This window comes from Mchenga conophoros, linkage group LG20 (assembly GCF_057382185.1).
Source record: "Mchenga conophoros isolate Kocher_MC1m ecotype Shallow Benthic linkage group LG20, M_conophoros_male_GT1.1, whole genome shotgun sequence".
Lineage (NCBI taxonomy): Eukaryota > Metazoa > Chordata > Actinopteri > Cichliformes > Cichlidae > Mchenga > Mchenga conophoros.
Window position 1 is genome coordinate 4,565,528 of NC_140545.1, and position 21,589 is coordinate 4,587,116.

The 21,589-nt window shown below is 41.5% G+C and overlaps 1 protein-coding gene across 4 annotated transcripts in view; it reads left to right on the top strand.

Annotated features, from left to right (window-relative positions):
* Positions 1 to 21,589, top strand: part of rerea (arginine-glutamic acid dipeptide (RE) repeats a) — a 133,528-nt gene that overhangs the window by 8,998 nt on the left and 102,941 nt on the right. Inside the window, exon 1 of one of the 4 annotated variants that reach the window (XM_085260633.1) lies at positions 241 to 255. The exons of the other annotated variants lie outside the window; for them this stretch is intronic. The gene's annotated coding sequence lies outside the window, so the exon portion shown is untranslated. Of the gene's footprint in view, positions 1 to 240; positions 256 to 21,589 lie in introns of those variants that run through there. 4 annotated transcript variants of the gene reach the window in all.

Consider the following 21,589-nt stretch of genomic DNA (forward strand, 5'->3'; position numbering starts at 1 on the left):
GTCATGTTATTAACATCTTTGTTTTTGTGGAAGAGTGAGTGATCATCGATTGTCTGAAACCCGAGCTTTCCTCAGCCCTCCTGCCAGCTACTCTTCACTATTTACCTGTAAACTTGTCCTTTTGTCTCTTGCTTTGTCTGTTGATGGCCTCAGAGCTCTTTCTTTGTCCCTACCCCCTACCCCCACCCTCCCTTGTTGTACCAAAGCAGCCCAAAAGCCTCCAGGGATGAACAGACAAATAGAAGACAGCTACAGGTGAGGCTCCGTCCCTACATTCTCCCCATCTGTCTTTCTCCCCTGTGAGCACTCTGCCAGACAAGTTTTCAGGCACTCAAAAGCAGCAAATCGACTCACTGTAGGATTCACTGTCACTTAGTCGAGCTGGGGCACAGCAGCTCACTGGGAGGCCGGTTTCTCTTCCTTTCTCCATTTCGCCACTTCCTCAAATGAGGAAAACGATATTTGGCGTGGTTCTTTGCATAGCCGAGCTCGATTCCAGCTCCTCGCAATCCTGCTTTGTTTCTTCGTTTATGCATTAGTGTGGCGCTGCAGATGACAGCTTGATTAAGTGCTTGTCACATCTCAAATAATTCCAACTGGATGGGTCCAGTCAGCTGCGCTCCATCTCGATTTGCTCCGGTTAATTTTAAACAGCGCGACTGACGGGCGAGATGGTCGCACGCCGTCGCACGGATCCCTAGTCAAAGTGGTGGACGGTTTTGTTTCCCGTGCACATGTTTCATGATTGCGATTGAGCACGGGGAGAGCGCCGTCAAAGAGTTTCAGTCTCTGCCTTTTTATTCTTGGCACAAAGCAAACGATCTGCTCGGCACAAAGCCAGCAAAAACTCCGGTAGAGAAAGCTGGCATCTGGCTTCACATCGTGCGTGTGCACTCTGATGCATCCACGAGAGCATCGACATGCGCCCTTGGTGTAATGAAAGCCAAAAATTCTCATAACAGTAGGAGTTTAAATTTCTCTCCTAAGTGCAGCGGCTTGCTCACAGGGAAGAGATTCACCGGCACCTCTGACAGCCCTCAGAGACCCTTTCCTGGAGAACCAGCAGTCCTCCCTTTCTTCTCCCTGTTTCCCTCTGTATTTAGCACTCAGCCTTTTCCTCTAATCAACAACAGGCTTGTGAAAATCTCTACATAAAACACACAGTGCTACTTTTTTTCCCTTTCTCTCTTTTCTTCTGCCTGATTCTTCCCCAGAGTTCTTTTTTTGTCTTGCCTGTGTAGCTGCTGCTATAAAGAGGATGACAACAGGCAGAGGAAACTAAAAGGACGAATTGTCTTTACCTCCCCCCCTTTTTTTGCTTTTCACTTTATCACTCTGCCTCGCTAATGCAGCTGCTTACATTACACGGGGCTCGTTCACTTTATATTTGCTGTCGCAGGGAGATAAAGACGATGAAAGTGAGAAATATACGTGGCAATCTTTGGGAATTTAGCTTAGGAATGTGGATACATGTAAGAAAAGAGATCATACTGGCTGGTTTTTTTCTCCTTTTTTCAAACGTGTATTTTCGTTTTTTCTTTTTTTTGTTTCATGGGTAAATGGAGCTCATGGGGCACGGGAATCGACAGGCGCGTTTTAATTGTTTGTGACATGTGAAATGAGAAACAATAACGTGCGACTACTACAGGGCCCATGAGATTACAGTCTGGTCGGCTGCTTAAAGGAGTGTCAGAGAGATGCATTACCACATCTCTGTTTCCCTTTCTGCCCTCTGAGCCATAAACCACTCACAAGCATTTAGCCAGCAGTGATTTCTCCTCCGCTCACCTCCTCACCCTGTTTTGTGATCCTGTGGAGAGCATACCGTTAGAAAACCTCCCAGGCTTCCTAAACGAATCCTCTGTGTGTCTGTGTGTCTCTGCTTGCAGCCTTGGTACCCGGCAAATATCTGCAGCACCACCTGATTTGACTTTGTAATGGGGCATTGATGAGTCTGGGGGGAAATCGGGGGGGAGAAAGAAGAAGGGAAAAAAAAAAGGCACAAAATCGTACAGCCCCAAACCCACTACAGTGAGGCGGCACCAAACACGGCGTCAGTTTCTCAATAGCAATTGACAGAAATGGAAAAAAGAGAGGGTGAGGTAAAAATGGAGGACTATAGAGATATAGCTGTCATCTGTTGATGCCTGCAGCTGCCTGCTATTGCTACAGGGGGAGAAAAAAGCCAAGAGGTGGAGATGAGCTTCAACACCCAGGCTTCAACTCGATTTGTTTTTTTGTTTCTGCTGTTGTTGTTTTGTTTTTTTTGCCTCCACTGTCCTGAAAAAGCAGGTTTTCTAAGCAGAACAGCAGATTATTTACATCCTTTAGCAGAGCTCATTTCTCACAGAATACTGAGTTGTGTGTGGAGGACATAAAATGCAGCCAAGCCAGGCAGAGCACAGGAGATAAAAGCAAGATCGCTTAAGCACTCTCTGTTACCTCTAAAGCACATTTCTATTGCTGTTGATGTAGCCACTAGTCTAATAATTCATCTTCCCTAGTCTTTTTTTTTTAAAATCACGGCTAGCCTTGTGCACACACACACACATACACGCACACGTGCCCACACACAGTAACCGCTCTCAAACACAAATTCCCCTCTCTGCTGAGGGTAGACCCCTTCTAATATAAAACAAGCTATTCAAAGACGAAATGCTCGTCATCCTGCCGTCTCACCACGGCCAACAGATGAGTAGTGCTGCTAACAAAAAGCAGGGACTGACTGCGCCCAGCTCCCTCGCAGGGGCATCTTGTCTATGTTATCACTCCAGCTAGTGCTGCAATTAATATTAATGTGCTTTAAAGCACGCTCCAGCAGCCCCGCTTCCCTCGCTCCTCTCTCGTTTGCTCTGTGTCTGTGTGTGTGCGCATGTGTGTTTGTTACTCAGGAGGAAAAGAGCAATAAAGCCAGCATGGGATAAGAATCTAGGCAGGATATGACAGTCCTCATGTCAGCTGTCGTAGAGCTGGAGGGATATGTGGATAAAGACAAGAGATGAAGCTGAATCCCAACCAGCCAAACAGGCAGGTAGTACGGCTTGTAGGTAGAGGCTTCGAGTGTTCACAGCGGCTGGGCTGGGGGCTGTGCACAGCCTGTTTATTTAGTCATGTTGTAATAATGCTTGACCTTTTCTTTCAAGTCCGCAGGCTGACCTTTAGCACCTTACTCCTCTGCAAATCACACACACACACACACACACACACACACACACACACACACACACACACACACACACGCAGAGGGAGAGTGAGACAAGCACCTCCTTTGCAGGGAGCTTCATGGTCTGCCAGCTCTAGGAGTGGATTGTTCCAAATTAGTATGCATTAGGTGGTTAGTGCAAAGCATTTAATTATGCGAGATGGCACTAAACTGTCTATGTTATGATTAGCCCAACACGTTACAACTTTAATCTCTTCATCCCCCCCCTCTTTCTGCGGGTGAAGAGGAGATACATTGGGGGATATGTGAGGTGGTGGCTTATTAGGGATAAGTTTATGATTTTTCAAGTCTGTCTTAAAGCAATGCTGATTTGCCTGTATTCTCATGAGTGTAGGTGTTGATCTCGGTAACAATTCCCGCTCTCCACTTTGGACCTTATGCTTTTCCCTGTAATGCAGTTACACTGTAAGAAATTGGGGGTAAATTGCATAGCCCTCTTTCAGTGCACATTAAATTCCTCTGTGGCACATAATAAGCCTCAACAGTCCCGCTATGCTAAATCTAGCTGGTATCTTTTTAGAGTTAATATCTATTTAGCACAAATTTCCTCCATTTTTGTTTCTTAAGTTGGCTCCCTGTGGAGCTCCTGTGGGAGGACACTTTAAAGTAGTTCTGTTCTCATCACTAACTTGGAAGTCAATGTATCCAGCAGATGTGATAGCATGAGTAGTTTTTTCCATATTTGTAGTTTGGGACAGAAACAATTAAGTAATAATGTGTCTAATTGTGTTTGGAGTATGGCTGTGTGATGACATTACTAGCTGCCCGTGACGCGGCTAATACGGTGGGTGTACTGGCGCTTTAAGACCTTTCCATTTGTTTGCCTTAATTTCTTCTTTTATGACGTAGTATTTTTATGTGCTTTTTATAGGGGCTCTATAGTGTAGTGGTAATAAGCAGACGGTAGCTGGTTTGATCCTCGTAGGAGACACAAGCCCTGCTGTAGTGACCCTGCTTTGAATAAGGGAGCAGCCAAAAGTAGCTTTTATTTTTTTTGTTCTTTTATCTGAGGTGTTGTGAAAGTAAAAGGCGATCTCGTAAGACGTTCCTTAGAGAGATCAAGAGTAGGGCTGCCACGATTAGTCGACTAGTCACGATTATGTCGACTATTAAAATCGTCGACGACTAATTTAATAGTCGACGCATCGTTTGAAGCTTTGTAAGATCACAAAGGACGCAGGAATGAGTAGTAGGATTTAAGAGTGTAATAACGGACTGAAACAGAAGATGGCAGCACTGCATGTACAAGGATGCCAGCTGCCGTTAAACCCCGAAGAAGAAGAAGCTGTGTCCCAGAATTCATAGCGCAGCCCAGCGCAGTTGTCAACAATGGCGGCAGCTAGTTAGTTTTAACTTTACTCTTATTATTCTTTCTGGGTCACAAAAAAAACGTTTAACATATTTTCAGGCGAGAATGTAGCTGTGTAAACCTCAAATATCTGCTCAGTTTATCAGGACACCACATATTTTCAAAAGCGCTCTGACGTTTTCGGAGACGTCTGTTACCCACTAGCTGTTAGCTAGGCGGGGGCAAGGCTAACTAGAGCCGTGAGAACACCGGACTCCCGGCAAATCGTTTTCAAACCCACCGCCGTCTTTCGCTAGTCAGGTTAAACATATATATAAGTCACTTAGATAACTTAAAAATGTTATTGTTTGGCTTTCTTTAGTATTTTATTTGTTCCTGAGTAAATCGGTTTGGCTGAGATTAAAGTTATAGTTTTTGCACAGCTAAAACTGTCAAGCAGACAGCTGATTATCAGAAGTGTGAGACGCTGGAGTAGGGTTGCCAACCGTCCCTTAAAATACGGAATCGTCCCGTATTTAGAAACAAAAGTACACGTCCCGTATTGAGCTAATAAGGGACGCACTTTGTCCCGTAATACAGTGAGAATCAAAAGTAGTCTATAACTTTTAATGGAATTAACGCTTTGTTTGAAAACATAATTCCCAGCCCCTCTCCTGCTTTGTGACCAATGAGCTGACAGCACACTTATGACAATTCGAGTATGACAATTCAGATTACCGCTCATCTCATTGGTCGAGGAAAGGTCGCTTACGGAGAAAATACCGGAAGACAACAGATGACCACAACAAGAAGCATGGCCAACAGGGAAACAAACGCCGACACTGCGGTGCAAGTCTCGGACGACAGTACACCTAAAGCTGGGCAAACACTGTGCGATTTTTTTCAGTCACGTTATTCAGCTCCTGCTCAAACTGCACGATTGACTCGCAGGGGTTAGAAGTTGGTAGGTCACGATGCAGGGTCTCACACTATACCGCCCGATGCTCTGATGCGACCTGAGTGCTCACACTGTGCCTCCATAACACGAAGGTTATAACAGAAAATCTGTCGCGCTCTCTCTCTCTCCGTCTTACACTCACACAGACACACACACCACCACCATCAACTTTGCTAAATTGCTAATGAAAAACATGATCAGGCAGCTGTGATTGAGCAGCAGTGTAAATCCAACTGTTTTCACGGTTGTTGTGGTCGTGATAATTTTGTGATGCCACATCGAAAAGGCTCGGATGAGCTTTCCAAAGTTCTACAAGTTGTGCCTCCATCGCTTGTGTCCAGATCACACGCTGCACAGCCGTGCTGCTCCATCTTTTACACCAACGTTTACGTGTTTGCGCGCGAGCAGTGTGAGCGGCTGTGATGAGACCCTCACGAGCGATTGATGATCGGGAGCTGGTCGTGAGGTGTTAATCACTTCTCGTTACCCCACGTATACTACACGATGCACGATGAAGGCCAAAATCGGTCAAAAATCGGCTCAAAATGGGCCTAAAACCGCACAGTGTGAGCCCAGCATTAGAGCAGCAATGTTTGTTCCCCTCAGAGAAAGGGAAGAATGGGAAAAGGAAAACACCTGGCTGGAAAAAGTTAATATGGGCATGTGCAATGAATATCAGCGCTATGTGGCCAGAAGTGTGATAATATAATTTATTTTGTGTAATAAACAACTGCAAGGATAGATGATTACAACAAATAGATGACTAATACATAAAAGTAATACATAGATGAATAATGATGATGAGTTAAGATGCGTAATCATGGGAACAAGCGGGTTTACAAACAGGAGCAGCTGATTAGCATTAGAAAAGCTGAAATAATATTTCAACTGAAGCCGATTGTACTAAATGCACTAAATGTGCACTGTTACAAGAATGTTTTTCTTTCTATTGTTTTCTATTATTTTAAGTTAAGCAGGACAGAGTTCTTTTAAAGAAAGATTTACTTATATTCTCAAAAGTTAAGCATGACAGGCTTCTGTTTAAGAAGGAGACCTGTTTTATTGTGTTAATGTTGTCATTTTGAGCTAAAAATAAATGGCTAAATGATCATTTGTTTCACATGTGTTCATATCACAAAGAATACACATCTACTTAAATCAAATTCAAGTCAAAGGGTTAAAAAAATAATTTCACACACAAAAAAAGAGCTAGAAAATTCACCACACTGGGAAGGGTGAAGACAACTGGGTCGCCCGGCCCTGGCCACGAGGTGTCCCTTATTTATTTTTCAGGGAGTTGGCAACCCTACGCTGGAGAATATACTCCGGTGTCCTGTTATATTTTAGAAAGCAAGGAGTTTATTAAACTTCACCGAAACAATCTGCAAATTTCATTAAAAATTAATAAACTACCATCTTGTCTTTATTTTTAGTTAGCACAAACACTTAAAGCTGTAAGCTAATGATAGTTCTATAAGAGCAGATGCTGCTGGTGCAATAAGCTGTACGCTGTACGTCCAATGGATGATGATCTGATTAGTCGACTAATCGCAAAAATAATCGGTGACTAGTCGACTATCAAAATAATCGTTTGTGGCAGCCCTACTCAAGAGCGGACCGTGTTGCTACTGTTGGAGAAAACTGACATAAATACACTGCTGGCACAGCTGAGCTGAGCTTGGAGAAGGATTGCCACAGCAGGAGAGGTGCTATGAGAAGAAGGCTGAAAAGCACAGCTATGTCATCATAAGCTGACCTACCAACAAAGAAGAGAGTGTTAAGTGCAAAAAAACCCCAAAAAACTAGATGTGTTGGTAATTATCAGTCAGCCAGCGTAATATGGAGAAGTAAGGGCGAGATGTTGCTAAAAAGGCCGCAGAGATTACTTTCCAGTTAGCAGCTCATTTGTTACATTATTTGCCTCACCTATATAGAATCGCATCTACAGTGTCAGTGAGTGTATCTCCCAAGAGCATGTATTGATATGGTAATCGAGAGGTTGTGATCTTGATCTATTTTTGTATAAATCTCTTCTTAAATTCCAAATCCGCACTTGACATCAGTTCTCTTTGTAACATGAGTGATAAGTCGGCCAACAAAACCTACACGTGGCTACTTTAAGGTGTCCATCCTCCAAGCTTGGCAAGGAAGAAATAGAGGGGAGTTTTTGCTAAATAGGCTGTGTTTCTGAAATATTGGCATTTTACCTCGGACAAACTTGGCAGTGCATTCTGTCACCTATTTCTTAGAGCGTTGTTGTGTTCTGGGGAAAAACCTTTGGTGCCCAGATGGAGAGCAGCGGAGAGAGTCACAGCTTCTCACATACACGTGGGTACATCAGTTTTATTTTAAGTCACAGAGTCTTGAAAAATCCCATCCTTTAAGAAACGCTGGCATATTCCCATTAGATGTCACAAGTATCCTCACTATCTCTGCAGCTAATGCTTTCTCCCTAGAAGGAGTTTGGTATTTCGCTTGTCTCCCCTCCTTCACTCCCCCTCAGATACTTTGTCAGACGATATTGAATCAAGCCTTTTATGTGTGTACGTGCATATCCCCGCTCTCTGTTTTCACTGAGCCGCTTTTCATGGAAGGCAGGCCTTTTTAATCTTGGGCAGCAGTGGCAGAAGCAGCCTGGGCAGAGTCAGAGCGAACCAGGCAGCCATCCAGCCAGGCAGTCAGTCGCTGCAGCGGAGCCCCAGCAGCTCCCCGGAGGAACCCATTATACAGGAGAGATATCAAACCATGAATCATTTACGCCAATCCTCCCATCCCCTCCCTTCACCTACCTTTGCACGCAGCCCTGACGCCCGGCCCCGGCCGCCTGCTTGCCGCTGTCTGCATCATTAATGAATGATTATTGCATTTCATAAACATGGAGCTACAGTAATTAAAGTGTTATCGATCCCTTCCACGTTGACTCCAAGGTGAAGAGAAATGTTTGCGTGTCCTCCACTTACACATTTCTTTGTCACAATGCTGGGTAGAAAAAGTCCTTCTAGGAACAATAGGCAGTGATTTATTTAGCCTGAGGGCATGATACATATTTTTTTTCTCTGTTTAGACACTTGAGATGTAGTCTTGAATCAGAGAGGATGATGAAGATAGAGCTGGGTGGGGTTTGCGGGTTGCCTCTCATTGTGCAGCGTGTCGGTGGTGTTGGAGTGTTTTCCTATGTTAGTGTTTGGTGTTTTGCGTAAAAGGTGGAAGGACACGGAGGTTAATGTGCTGGAAAAGAGTGATTTAGGTCAGTGGTCGTGTCTGCATCTGTCACTCTGACAAGCTGGCGCTTTAGGAGGCTGTGTGGTGTTGAATAAAGGAGAGAGTGAAAGACAAGTGAGGAGAGAGCCGGCTCTTTCAAATGGAAAAGAGGAAAACCTGACTTGACTGTGATTTGCGCTCTCAGCGACAGGCACAGTGTTACAAGCAGCCGTTTGATATAAACCTAATCAGTTTCGCCTCTTTATTGAGGATCAAGATAGTTAAAAGTCTCTGCAAATAAGTGCACGTGTCCCTGCCTCCCTTCCATCTGTTTTCCTTCCTTACTCCCTCTGCCCTGCTGTCATTTCTCCCGGTCATTTTTTCCTCCTCTCATCTCATTTTCACCATGCTTGTCTCTTTTGCATTCTTAACATCTTTCCACTGTTTCCTCATTCCTCAGCCGCCACCTCCCTCCCCCGACCGTTTCAATCAGGAGGGCACTTCAGCGTAAATATCACAATCGCTTTAGGAGGCAACAATTGTGTAATTCTAGACTGATAGCGATGTTTAAAATAACAATTTGGCCAATAGCAGTGGGAGACATTTGTTTTTTTGTTTTGTTTTTTCATTTTGGGTTCCTCCTTTTGTTTGCGGGAAAAAATGAAATCTCGATTATGAATAAATAACTGTTTGAAAGTATTTCGATCTATCTCTACATGTTACAAATGTGCAAAACTGGATCTCCAAGCACACACAGTATGTAAACACAGGCCACAGTCAATAGGCTGATGTCACTTATTTGACGTCGTTCCAATCAGTGAAGAGAAAAGAATGGAGAATCCATTCATTAATGAATGGGATGTTTGTTTGTTTTGGGTTTTTTTTTTATGCTGTGTCCCCTTTAGCTGTGTGGATTACATGCAACTTACCCTCCATAGTTATCAGTAAAATTTCCCTTTCCATTTCAGCACCTAAATGGATAGTTTCCCTGGAATTATTTATTTTCATAGACGCAGATTTTAATAGGCTCTTTGTTAAAACTAACTAAATGTTTATTCACAGCTGTTGTTTGTTTTCACCCCCAAAAAAGCGCTAAATAAAGTCATCACAAATACGGAGTTGTTAAGGACGACGTACAAATGCGAAAAGCAGATTGATCGAGCCATTAAGTGCGAGATAGCCCGGTTCAGCAAGCTCGTGCTGATTAGTAGCCTTTTCTCCCTGCCCTGTGCCTTGTCCCTTTTGTTAGTGAGCCACATGGCTCTCTACAGGGCTTAGTCTAATCAGTGCTAAATATTCAGCGGTAGCCCGTAGCCTAATCAGGCAGAGCATAATCATTGTCAACCAATTGCATTCCTCTTGACCTCCCAGATGGAGGTAAACTGCACAGCCTCTCCATAGCACCACCTCAATTACTGCAGTAGTAATGGTGATAAAGAAGAGCACAAGCTCAAATGAAAATGGCTGATTGATGTGGACACACATGGCTCATATTTGGATTATAAGGAAGAACATTACGGGTGTTAGGGTCACAGTCATGGTGCGGGATTCGAAACATTGACCAGGTATTTCGTGAATTTTTGCCCTGTTGTGAAATACGACAGCATCCCCAGGGGTCTTGCCACCTAAAGCACAACCCTCTTGTTCCTCCTCTGCTGCAGTGTCAAGGGGGTGGGACTGTATATCTAAAATGCTCATGTGTGCTGCCTGTGACTGGCCCTCTTATGCTAGTGACAGCTGTGGGGTCAGAACAAAAAGCTGTCTATTTCCGAAGCCGCCATCCCTCTTCTTTCTCAGACACACACACACAAAGAGAGAAAGAACCAGTTGGAGATTTGCGGAAATTGCTTGTTTTCACTGTAGAGGCATTCATCAATTATGGCTTCCAATCAAAGAATTAATAATGTTTCAGTGTGATTTGTTTATATTTTAGTTTGTCTGATTAACTAAAAAACTGAAACATAATTTTTGTTAATAAAAAATACTCACATTTTGAGAAGGTGTAATGTTAGTTGATGAATTATAGTTTTTTTTTATTATGCTTTAATACATTGATTGATTTGTTTAAGGACTTTGAATTTATTATTTTGCTGATGGGCAGTTCAGAGCTCTTCTTGTTGTCAGGCTGCTCTTCAGTTGTTTCTGTTGATCCAGGCTGAGAGCATGAATAGAGGGATGTAACTAATTGACCCTGGCACCTTAAGGGGGCTGAGGTAGAGTTGGGGAGCAGGTGCTGAGTGGGTTGCCCACCGTCTCTCACGCCGGTCCTCGTCTCAGCGTGCGTATCCCCGCTGAGCACCAAACACTCCCCGCTGACCGATTGGCTCACACGGCTCTCCGTAAGTGCAATGATGCTGGATGCCTTAGCCTGCGTGAGCAGCATAATACCGACTAATGCCTGAAGGAGCGCTCTCCCCATTTTTATATCACCGCTTCCCTCAGCTGCTGCTTAGCCAAGCCTGGCCAGTGCAGAGTGGAGCTGAGTGCCTTCCTTTTCTGCTCTCACTCTGCTCCGCCTGGCAGTTTATTAAAAGGAATACTAGCTTTTTCCTCGCGCCCGGGTGTTTGATTTCGACAGCAGCAGAAGCTGTCACGGCAGATAAAAGGTAGCGGGCGCCAGAATTACGGTGCACACAGCATCTGTATTTACTGCGTCATTCTCCCTGCCTCTGACAAGGGAGGAGGAGGAGAGGAGGAGAAAATGGAGGACAGGCTGCTGCGTTCATGTGTCTTTACATTGACATGTCTCATCAGGGAGAGAGGTGGACAGACAGTCTGCAGTGAAGCCATCAATCAGCCCTTTTCAATACATCTGTCCAGTACACTGTAATGCTCACACATAAAGACTGACAAAGGAAGGCATTATTGGTTCTGTTGACATCTTTTTTTTTTTTTATAAACCACCTTTCAGATGGCTTTTCAGATGGAGTAAAATAGCAGGGTGATTGCAGTGTGCTGGCTAAAAATGTCAAGGAGGCAGTTCTGGATTGATATGATTGCTGGCTTGTTGCTTTGAGTTTTGTTTTTTCAAAATTAGCAAGCACACAACACAACGGTAAATATAACAGCGATTCAGCTATCTTATGCATTTGTATAATGAGAGGTTCTTTGTTCTCACCGCGGGTGTCGTTGATTCCTCCGACGCCGCCACTTAAACCTAATCAGTTAATTGTGTAAAATGATTTATTTTCGACTTCAGCTTTTGTTTCTGAAAGTATTCTCTCTGTGTACCTCTCCTTGAAAACAACTCAACGGAGAGATCCATTTTCCTGGCTGTATCCCTAACTGAGGCTGTGGGTCATGCTAATTTTTCATCGGCATAATTTCATTGAGCTTTAATTAACACAACAAGGATTCGGTGTCCTCCAGTGTCATCTGCTCAGACAGCTAATACAAACTCATTATCTCAGCTCCCTCTAAAACAGTACTGTATTACCCTGCATACTACTTGGGCATACATAAAAAAAAAAAGAAGAAAACCCCCCAATACTGATGTATTCATCTGTGTAAGATAAGGGTTTTAGATCATGTCCTGTTTTAACCTAACCCTGCTTTAATACATTAGTATCCATGTGCTCGTTTGCTTCACCTGCTTCAGCAGCTGTCTGTCTTCTTCATGCATCTCGATGCTGTAGCCTGTGGTGACAGCAAGACTAATATATTCACGGCACCGCCACGGTGAGAGGCATTACTTTACCTCTGCTTAATTGAGGGGAAACTCCCCTGACACCTGCTTAGTACAGCACTAAGCTGGGAGAGCGGCCAGACTCAACCCTAGGAGCATGAGGCCACTGAACCCTGACTGAGAAATAACGCAACCCCAGACCACCCAGGGGCTGCCGAGGGAAGAAATGATTTAATAATACTGATGAGATATTACACCGACTCTTCCTCCACTGTCTCCCTCTCGTTCGCTCTCATTACTTTTTACCTGGTGAGGGAGACAGCTCTGACTCTGTGCCTGAAGGTGTATTTAGATGGGGCTGCTAAATATTTCAGACCCTGAAGACAGAGACTCTGAGTAAAAAGAAGAAGCAAAGAAGGGAGCAAGAGGGGCAAAAAAAAAAAAAATCCGTGCACAGGGGTTTGACATGGATTGTGGAGGGAGGTTAGGGAGTGTAGTCAAGGGCAGTCAGGGCAGGCCTGTAATTGGCTGACACTGGAATATAGCAGTGGATTTGTGTGTGTGTGCCTGTGTGAGTGTGCAGTCAGGCAGTGTCTGAATACTGTAAGGCCAAATATATCGCTCCAGCCAGACTGCATTGCTTTCAGAGTGTTGATATGCTGCCATCACCTTGCACTAGAGTGAATGTTGATCTCAAGTACAACAGACACTAATATTATTTTCTTTGGGCTCACATACCAAACTCCCCCTACGTCTGGAGCCTTATAGGCAGGGTGCCATCTGAGACTCGGCATGACAGCTCGACTGAGCTCCTGCCTCGTTTTTAATTGTCCCAGGCCCCAGGGGCTGCTGGGAGCTAGCTGGGCGGGGCTGAACATTTTCTCCAGGGGGATGTGGAGAGGTGGGTGACAGAACACTCGCAGTGTCAGATGCAGGTGCAGAGAAAAGAGATGGAGAGGGGGCTGACAAGCTAACCGTGGGGAGCCAAGTAGTGGGAAGCCATTCACTAAAATGAGAGAGGAGAGGGCTTTATATAAGAGGAAAGCTCACAGGAGGCATCCATTTTCCTGCTCCAGCGCCGCTGCACACACAATATGTATTATCCGTGCAGTTATCAGCTGGTCTGTTAAATGACGTTGTTGCTAGAATTTATGTAAAGAGCACAATATGGCCGCGGCGTTATATCAACAGTACATTTTTACAATGTGACGTTTAGTAGCATTACTTATTCAGAGGATGAAAAATGTGCTCCCTCTTGTGTAGTTGTCCTGTCATCATGACCCAACACTGGCTGGTGGATCATAATCTTCTATTCCCTGCTATGGTTCAGCTTGGTGGTTGTGATTAGGCCTGGAGTGAACAATGTGGCTTCAAGAATTGCAGTCATTTTGAGTAGAATCACAATTCATGACCTCAATCACAGTTCTCACTACAGATGTAGTTGAAGCCATGTGATCTTACATGTGGTCTTTGCAGAAATGTTGCTGTGTTTAGTCCTTTTAAATTGGACTGAATCTGTTCTCCCCTTCAGTGCAGTTTGCTTGTGCAGTTGTGAACATGCTGTCCGTAACCAAAACCACTATCAGACCATTTGGAGGGCATGATCTTGGTCTGGTTTTAAACTAACTCCACAGCGGTTGGTTTATGGTGTGAATGTAATCTGACACAACTGCAAAATGAGTGCTGTCAAAGTGCCAAATGCCTTCCTATAGTCAAGTATGCTTTACATTCTGGGATCTGGCAGGGTACCATAGATGAGCAGGGTACACAAATAGTCAGTATTGGCTAGAAACTAGCTATAAATTCTCCTTTTTCTCCGTTAGGCCAGCTAGCTCGTGATTGTCTATCATGCAGTCATGGAATTGGTGGCGACATACCGTCTTTGAAACCGTAACTGCTGTTGTACATTAATAAAATAGGAATAATACATTTAACTGAATAGTATTTCTGTAATTGACTAGCTAGGGCAGCAATGTTTAGACATCTAGTCGACCAGTCATGCACTTTCCTAATTATATGCAAGTATTTTATTTTGAAAGTTCAGCTCCAATCAGCTGGCCTGAGCTTGTTTATCCTTACCTGCTTAGGAGTCAGAGGGAAGTCCAACACAGCTAGGCTTTTTTTACATTATCTGGCTGGATGAAACCTAAAACCCCAGTTGGAGACAAAGAGTTTCTCAATTTTCTCTGTTAAGCCACACTTTCTAATTCAAACTGCCTGTGTGGTCACAAAAAGTGAGGTTTTCATACATCACGTGAGACAAAATGATCCCTATGAGTGTCACCTACTCTGATGAGAGATGATATCAGATGATGATGATAAAATGTTGATAAAAATCTATAGAACATAAAAACATAACCGTAAAATGCAACACGGTTATGTTTTTATGTTTTATGCTGTAAATAAGATAAGAGATTAAAGCTCCAGAAAATTGTTAATCTTCAGATTTAGTGCACAGAGCGGTAAAATAAACATCTTAATCCAATTCAATAATTCAAGCGAATTATTTTAACGTGGAGTGAGCTTTCACAGCTGCCGTTTATTTCTACGTTACCATCCAACATCATAATGAAGGAGATGTGGAAGTCATTTTAGTTTAGGGCTGTGCGATATAACGATATATATCGGATGATGATATAAAAACGTCTATCGTTTCATTTTACGCTATCGTTTCTTTCGTGGTGTCGCAAAATAAACTGTTTACGGCAATATTTTTTCATGGTTTTGATGGTCACTGTAGTGGCTATATTAATTTCTTAAAGTTCTCTCTTTCTCTTATATTTTATATAACCACACTACGGACGGACAAGCGCCTGTTTTTATGCGTTGTGGTTAGCAACAATGACGGTAACAGCATCGCGTGTCCGCTTGTTTATGTTCCACATAAACCTTTCACAATAAAGCTCAAGATTCTGTTGAGACTTTTCAAAAATATACTGAATCACGTGAAAGAGCAGATTATTTCCGGATGAGAAGTAGAAAAGAGCCGTCAGGTGCTAAAAAATAAACCTTAGACTCAAACGTTAGAACAGACTTTTCCACGCAGCACGCCGTGTAATAAATACGCACAAAGAAAACGGCGGCCGTTACAACTTATGTCTAAAAATGTATCGTTTCATGCATCGGTTAAAACACTTGACTCCAGCTACACGATGCGCAGCTGGAAACACTTCCCGCAAGTCGAGCTGCCCGAGATTCACAGAATTTACAGAAAATGTTACATTTTTGTGATTTATATCGTTATCGGACGATAGAATTCTTATATCGGGATATGAGATTTTGGTCATATCGCACAGCCCTACTTTAGTTTGTTGGCAGATCAAAATGAAAGTAACTGTATTGATCGCACAGGTCTTCTTGGTGTGTGTTCTTTCTTCTAGTAGATCACATACCAAAATAGGGTTGTTGCTGGCCAGGCTGCGTCAATTTACAGAAAAACATTCAGAAGTTGTTGCAAACCATTTACATTTTTTTGATTATAATAATTAATATGAGATTATTAATTTGAAAATGCTCCTTTGGGTTCCGGGAAATGGTCACAGTAGGCTCTTTTTTTTTCACAACAAATCAATTTATTGATGAAAATAATCTTCATCTTAATTGATAATGAAAACAATTATTTGTAACCCATGTGTGATTGTGTAATTGGCTACACTCATATAGCACCACAATTGAGCCTATTCTCCAGAAGTATTTTATTAATTTATTTCTTCCCGTTTTTATGCTGCGCACCAAAGCCCAGTAAATATCTTTGGACTCCTCCTCCATGTTATGTTGCAGCGTCAGTTTCTTCCCAGTGCTCAGCCTCATACCATATTTTTCTGTGATGTTGCTACTGCCTTGCCACACATTCTGCAAATACACCGCAATTTGTACTATTAATCTGGCAGCTACATGAAAGCTGAGTCAGATGCTAGAGCCTCTTTTTGTCAGGCAGTTTTGATTGCTGCAATACACTGTCAGCTCCAGTTATGATTCATCGCTCTATTAAGGTGAACATATATCCAAAATGCTTCTGAATAAGGCAGTACATGCCTTAATGTGATTACACTTCCTCTGACTTTGACCGTATTCAGGTTAGGTTAATTGGAAAAGAATGTCTACATAGCAGTTTATTGTTCAGAGTATTGTCCCTATTGGGTAAATTATTGTACAGCTACAGTCCTTGTAAATATACTCGTTGAGCCATTGAGGTTTTTTTTTCGTTAGTAAATCATTTGAACAATTGCAGAGCTGTTAAGGGCTGCTGGAATAAAATGTTGTGCAGCTGATAGGAAGCAGTGGCATGAATTCGGGTCTTGCTTTTCCTTTGCTGCAGGCACGGAGACGTCATCAGCCCAGCCTCGCTGGGGTCAGAGTCTCTGTAAATAGCCCTGAGGGGATTCAGGCTGCACTGATAGCATACCTGCTGTTACCCTGAGACGTTATCCAACTGCATGCCATCCCAAGCCCAGGCTCCCTCCCAGCTGCTGTGCTCTGCTTTGCATTGTTCTGCAATACCTCACACAAAGATGGAGTGGGGCCATTATACCTCTGGCTCTGTAACGCTCCCTGCAGACACACATAAACATACACACTCATGCTTGCTTACACCTACACCAACAAGCACGCACATAACTGCAGCTATTCACATTTGTCGCTGGGTTTAGGTCTTCATATGTTTGTCATTGCACATTGCAGGTACAAATCTTTGCACAGCCATATGAGACACCCCCCCCCCCCCCCCCCCCCCAACACACACACACACACACACATACACAAATCAAACTGGATTGGGCTGTCACCACAAAAAGCTCTGCAGCGGCAGCGCTGGCTGGCTTTTTCGCAAAGGGGTCAGAGTGGACTGCAAATTACAGCTGGTGGCCAACCACGGCCTGTGATGGGTCTCAATGCGCTGTGTGTTTACCCACACACCTGCACCTCCTCGGATGGTAGAGGCGGCGAGCACAGCCGAGAGCACACAGCCATTTTGTAACACCTCAAGGAACTCTCCTTCTTGTCTCCCTCCTCTCTCTGTATGAGGAATAGATGAGGTGGTGCCATTAAGTGAATTTGCTGTTATTTCCCCAGGCTCTTAGCTGAAGATGTCAAACCTCAGCCAGTGAGGCAGCCAAGTATGACGACTCAGGCAGAGGCTTACACACACAAACACACACACATACACACATTGCACTCTGCTACGCACATGATCAGCTTTCATGCTTCTGTGTAATTTATCAAATTGCTTGGGCATGTGATGAATGGGTCTAGATCTCAAAAGGAAAAAAAGGCATTAGGTTTGCATTAGGTTGCTGTTTTCCCCGTGTAACTGCTTAGAATTTAATTACAGTCAAAGGTAAACATCGTATTCACATTTTCTGAAACAATAATTCTGTAGGCCTAATTGCTTTGTAGTTTCACAGACTACACTTGAGCGCTTACACGAGGGGAATCAGCTTGTTAAACAGAAACCGCTCAATCCCATTACATATACTGCAGACTGCTACATTCTTAGTGTGTGGAATGAGCAAGTAGGCTTAATATTCTCTACATTTTCTCACAATTGTCCGCACTCACACATCCTTACTGTAGAAGAGGCTGGTTCTCTCCTGGTGATTTGTCACAGTTCCCTATTGTATCACACACCGCCTCTCCTTCACACTCCAAATCCCCCCCTTCTTTCTTTCTTTTTCTTTCTTTCTCTCTCTCCCTCCCCTCCCTCGCTCCCTAAATCATTTCTTTACATGTGTGTGGGTGCCCCCTCTTGCTGTGATTCTGATACTTCATAACGGCAGGAGGAAATTGAGCTGACCTTGAGGCTGCCGAGCTCCTTTATAATGCTGATGTATGGGGCCGTGAGCGCAGGCAGCCAGTAAGTGAGAGGCATGTTTTTATTTGCTGGGGAGCAGGGCCCAGTGTCAGGACACATAACAAGGTTCATTTCTCGCCCACTCGAGCTAGCTAGTACGCTGGGAAGCTTAGTGTCAAGCATTCAAGTCCACTAGGTGTGATTTAACTGCATTAGCCTTTGTATACTGGAATAAGTTGCATCATGCTGCCTAAAGGATGATGATAAGCAGACCCATGAAAAGAATTAACCCTCTCCCCTGGATATACAGAGTTCTCTAAAATGTGACTTGCATGGGAAAAGTGTTACTGTTGACAAGACCCTTAGCTCAAGGTTGAAGTAGAGATGATTTCATATTGGATTGTGTCTTTCTTTAGGTGAGTACACAGTGGGCAGTGTTGTAAGGGTGATGCTATCTGTTTGTGTTACCTTTGGGTTGTTGTTCATGTCATATTATTATCATTAGTTGTTCAGTGTAGATGGCCCACTTTCCTTTCTTCAGCACCTCTCTGCTCATCAGCGCAATCAGGTACCTCCGATCACACAATCCGACTGCTCTCAAATTGTTGTCATGATTGAGACCAATTCAGGAGCAGGAAACAGCAAGAGGGCTTATGATTTAAGCATGAACACTGTTCAGGAGGTGGACCTGATGAATTAATAACTGCAAAAAAGAGATGAAGAAATAGTAAATGCAATCCAAAGCCCTGCAAAAAAAGGGAAAAAAAGATGCATTTATATTTTCTAGAGTTTGCTGGCTTTAAAGTAAGTGAGGAGGGAGGTTGTTACATATAATTTGTTGCACGTTGTAACATAAATGAGGGTTCCAAACAGTGTTAAGAGATGTAAGCAAGTAGTTAAAACACATTAAAGAGATTTCTATTGCTGTTGTCTTCCACTCTGACATGGGTGTTTAATTCTGTTGTTTGTTTTAAACTTCCATTGTTGTCATTCAAATTCTTTGGTTTTTGATCAGATTCTTTTGTTTTCAGTCAAATTCTATTCATTTCATTCTAATTCAGTTGTTTTCATTGAAATTCCGTTGTTTTCATTCTAATTTTACTCTTTTAATTCAAATTCTATTGTTTGTTTTAGAATTCTGTTGCTTTCATTCAAACTCTGTTCTGTACATTCTAATTCGGTTGTTTTTATTCTAATTCCGTTGTTTTCATTCTAATTCCGTTGTTTGTTTTAAACTTCCATTGTTTTCATTCATATTCTGTTGTTTTCATTCAAATGATATTGTTTTCATTCTAATTCTACTCTTTTATTCAAATTCTATTATTTGTTTTAGAATTCTGTTGCTTTCATACTGTACATTCTAATTCTGTTAATTTCATTGAAATTCCGTTGTTTTCATTCAAATGCTTTTGTTTTCATTCTAATTCTACTCTTTTTTTAAATTCAAATTCTATTGTTTGTTTTAGAATTCTGTTGCTTTCATTCAAACTCTGTTCTATACATTCTAATTCCGTTGTTTTCATTCAAATTCCGTTGTTTTCGTTCAAATTCTGTTGTTTTCATTCAAATTCCATTGTTTTCGTTCAAATTCCATTGTTTGTTCTCAAATTCTGTTGTTTTCATTCAAATTCTATTGTTTGTTTTAGAATTCTGTTGCTTTCATTCAAACTCTGTTCTATACATTCTAATTCCGTTGTTTTCATTCAAATTCCATTGTTTTCGTTCAAATTCCATTGTTTTCGTTCAAATTCCATTGTTTGTTCTCAAATTCTGTTGTTTTCATTCAAATTCTATTGTTTGTTTTAGAATTCTGTTGCTTTCATTCAAACTCTGTTCTGTACATTCGAATTTGGTTGTTTTCATTCAAATTCCGTTGTTTGTTTTAAACTTCCATTGTTTTCATTCATATTCTGTTGTTTTCATTCAAATGATTTTGTTTTCATTCTAATTCTACTCTTTTTATTCAAATTCTATTGTTTGTTTTAGAATTCTGTTGCTTTCATTCAAACTCTGTTCTGTACATTCTAATTACATTGTTTTCATTCAGATTCCGTTGTTTGTTTTCAAATTCCGTTGTTTTCATTCTAATTCTGTTGTTTTCATTCAAATTCCGTTGTTTTCATTCTAATTCTGTTGTTTGTTTTAAACTTCCATTGTTTTCATTCAAATTCTGTTGTTTTCATTCAAATTCTACTCTTTTTATTCAAATTCTATTGTTTGTTTTAGAATTCTGTTGCTTTCATTCAAACTCTGTTCTGTACATTCTAATTACATTGTTTTCATTCAAATTCCGTTGTTTGTTCTCAAATTCTGTTGTTTTCATTCAAATTCCGTTGTTTGTTTTCAAATTCCGTTGTTTTTATTCTAATTCCGTTGTTTTCATTCTAATTCTGTTGTTTGTTTTAAACTTCCATTGTTTTCATTCAAATTGTGTTGTTTTCATTCAAATTGTGTTGTTTTCATTCAAATGCTGTTGTTTTCATTCTAATTCTACTCTTTTATTCAAATTCTATTATTTGTTTTAGAAATCTGTTGCTTTCATTCAAACTCTGTTCTGTACATTCGAATTCGGTTGTTTTCATTCAAATTCCATTGTTTTCATTCAAATTCCATTGTTTGTTCTCAAATTCTGCTGTTTTCATTCAAATTCTATTGTTTGTTTTAGAATTCTGTTGCTTTCATTCAAACTCTGTTCTGTACATTCTAATTACATTGTTTTCATTCAAATTCCGTTGTTTGTTTTCAAATTCCGTTGTTTTCATTCTAATTCTGTTGTTTTCATTCAAATGATTTTGTTTTCATTCTAATTCTACTCTTTTTATTCAAATTCTATTGTTTGTTTTAGAATTCTGTTGCTTTCATTCAAACTCTGTTCTGTACATTCGAATTTGGTTGTTTTCATTCAAATTCCGTTGTTTGTTTTCAAATTCCGTTGTTTTCATTCTAATTCTGTTGTTTTCATTCAAATTCCGTTGTTTTCATTCTAATTCTACTCTTTTTATTCAAATTCTATTGTTTGTTTTAGAATTCTGTTGCTTTCATTCAAACTCTGTTCTATACATTCTAATTCCGTTGTTTTCGTTCAAATTGTGTTGTTTTCATTCAAATTCTATTGTTTGTTTTAGAATTCTGTTGCTTTCATTCAAACTCTGTTCTGTACATTCTAATTACATTGTTTTCATTCAAATTCCGTTGTTTGTTTTCAAATTCCGTTGTTTTCATTCTAATTCTGTTGTTTTCATTCAAATTCCGTTGTTTTCATTCTAATTCTGTTGTTTGTTTTAAACTTCCATTGTTTTCATTCAAATTCTGTTGTTTTCATTCAAATTCTACTCTTTTTATTCAAATTCTATTGTTTGTTTTAGAATTCTGTTGCTTTCATTCAAACTCTGTTCTATACATTCGAATTCCGTTGTTTTCATTCAAATTCCGTTGTTTTCGTTCAAATTGTGTTGTTTTCATTCAAATGCTGTTGTTTTCATTCTAATTCTACTCTTTTTATTCAA